This window comes from Pundamilia nyererei, unplaced genomic scaffold (genome assembly GCF_000239375.1).
Source record: "Pundamilia nyererei isolate P.nyererei 1_Seehausen unplaced genomic scaffold, PunNye1.0 scaffold00030, whole genome shotgun sequence".
NCBI lineage: Eukaryota > Metazoa > Chordata > Actinopteri > Cichliformes > Cichlidae > Pundamilia > Pundamilia nyererei.
The window spans coordinates 4,510,467-4,513,514 of NW_005187431.1; positions in this window are offsets into that span (position 1 = coordinate 4,510,467).

Genomic DNA, 3,048 nt, shown 5'->3' on the forward strand with positions numbered 1-3,048 from the left:
AGCTGAGATCATGCGACAGCCTGCAAGTCCTGTCATACTTCCATATGAAAGAGTGTGAGGTCATCATATATTAATGGGCCATTGCTGCCATGACACAGTTACTGGTTTCTAGTGTGCAAGCAATAAAAACACAGACACACACACATTTTCTCCGGTTTTCCATCCAAACAGACTTCCAATTTTCGACATTATGCCAACTGCATCTCTTCTGAAGGCCACCTGATGTGACCGAAAGCACGTGAGCGCCCGTCATCTTAAAACGGGGTCAATTGTTAGATTTATATCCCACCATGAAGTGGTATGTCCTCCCGAGACCCAGCCTATTCATTTATGTCCTCTGTAATGGACATTTGCTTTTGGGTCTATATTTTTTGACTTATTTGAGCTACCGTACCAGGTCCTGATATTGATGCTCAATAGTGAGTTTAGGTGGCCTGTTTTAGCTCCAAAGAGGCAGGAAATCACAAGTTAAACTGAAAAATGCTTTATTTAAATAATGGAAATAGCTCACCTGATACAGACTCAATGCTGACTCATTGTTGCATTAAAAATGATTAAGCCATAATTATCACATTTGTTCATTTCACAATATCTGTTTTAGACAAAGGGAACTGTATGTGTCAGTCAAACTCAAAAAGAGCCACAAAATAAATAACCTGTTAAAAGTCAGCATGTCTTACATAGTAAGCACTGATCTTGCTATAATAATAAGCTGAAATAAGCACTATATCAGCTTTACTGGCAGCCAAAATAAGTGTAAAATATTTCCAAACTGTTCCATTTTCTTCTCTGTTTACTGATGACCCTTAAAAACTATACTGGCATGTAGCCCACACAGTACTGGGAACCACTCTTCTGCATAAACAGTGTGTCTACAGTGTTTCCATTAATCCAGCCCGCTTCCATTAGTGCCCCCCGCCGCCCAGTCTGACTCTGCCTGCTCCACGGAGTCCTCACCAACAGGGGGCGAGCGACACCCGTGAAACCAGTAACTGTTGTACCTCCCATAATGGGCTATGTCAAGTTGGAACGGGTCTAAGAGGAAGTCTGTTTGAGATAAAAGAATAATATTGGGGAAATTTGGTAGATTGCGACAAAAAACAATTATTTATATTTGTTTTAAAATTGACATGACCGAATATTATCAGCACATGGCTTACTTCAAATCCCACCTGTAGCATCCTGCTAATCTGATTCAGTCAGTAATGTTAAATAAATACAAAACATATTCAGTGATAAACTAATATTACAGTATGGGGATGTATCTGCAGGGTGTGGTTTGAAAGAATAAGTGAATAATAATAAATGAATAGATATAACACCACTGGATTACTGCAGATCATATCAGTGGGAATGTAACTTTCCTACACTGACTCTACTTGATATAGATTGTTTATTCAAATTCAAATATCCAGCAGATCATTTTAAAAATAAGTATTCCTCCAGTCATAACCATAAATCAATTAATAAAATAATTAAATTATATAAAAAAATAGGGATAAAAACATTTGTATTTGTATTCTATTTTTATCTTATTGTATATTTATTTTATTTTATTCCACTGTATATAGTATTTTATTTATTCTATCCTGTACAGTTGTGTACTGTATTTATTCTTATTGTATCCAAATTTTTGCCTCATAACTTTTGCACTGTCCACTTCCTGCTGTGACAAAACAAATTTCCCACGTGTGGGACTAATAAAGGTTATCTTATCTTATCTTATTTAAAGATAGCAGAGGATAAAAGACTGTGGCAGTACCAGAAGTGTGAGTGAGAGTAGATGATTTGAGGGCTGCAAAGGTCCGCCCAGACTGCAGCATGGTGAGGAGAGCATTCTGCTCCTCTACCCAACCAGTAGGCTGTGGCGAGGGTGTCTAATCTAACTATCAATTCAAATACTGTACTTTGTACTCTGTATCATTTGTTCAGTGCCTGGTCTTTGTAGATCAGTTGTGTTATGACAAGCCAGGGATTTTAAACATATTTTATTTCATGGGCAAAGGTGAGCAGATCAATCCAAATATTAATAGTATCAATAACAATGCTGGTTTTGGATCGATACTTTGTTTCCTCTAAGTTCACTGAATTGTGTGAAGTCACTTTTTTGTGAATTAAAACATATACCATATATAAAAATATACATATAACGGTATATATATCTACATGGTATCTCAAAGTCTTCTTGTGTTGACTGTCAGGTCTATTTTATTCATAGCTTATAGCACATGTAAACAACATACGTTGTGCTTTAGGGACAGGTACATTTACATATCAGGTCTCCAAAAATAAACAGTTTCAAAATGCATAAAACGCTGAAAGGTGTGTTTTTATTGTGTTAACTCGTTATTGTAGAATCACAGTGATTTAGTAGACATTAAAGTGTGTTCAGAATTTGCAAACTTCTGATGAGTCATAAATCATGATACACTGCTAAGCTGTCTTTAAAGATGAAAAGTATCAGTATCTGTATTGTTATCAGCAATACTGGCCCTATATTTACTTAGTATTACATAGTATTACTCTGTAGTATGAATGGCAATAGGGAACGTCTTTAAAGACGTGTAATTCTGGTAATTACCAGAAGAAAAAGCTGCTAAACGAATTAAAATACATTTAAAGGGTAAAGTATTTATGCCGTCCTTTGCATTTTCCAAAGCCGTCCAGTAGTCCGAAATGGAGTCTTTTCTTGGCCAATTCTGGCCCCCAGGCCTCATGTTTGCCCGGGTTATAGACTAAGCTACAGAGATGGGAACGCGTTACAAGTAACGCGTTACTGTAATCTGATTACTTTTTCAGGTAACGAGTAAGGTAAGGGATTACTATTGCAAAATAATTAGATTACCGTTACTTTTTTTGCTTGATGCATAAAGTTAAAAGACTAAAACTAATAAAACAAGTTTTAAAAAAGGACTTTTCCATTTGATTACATTTTGTATGATGAATTATGCAGAAAAAGTAGAATTGGGCTGAAAGATCTATCACTTTATAACCTATTCAGGTTGTAAATCGTGTTTTTAAAAAGTAACTAAGTAATTAATTACTTTT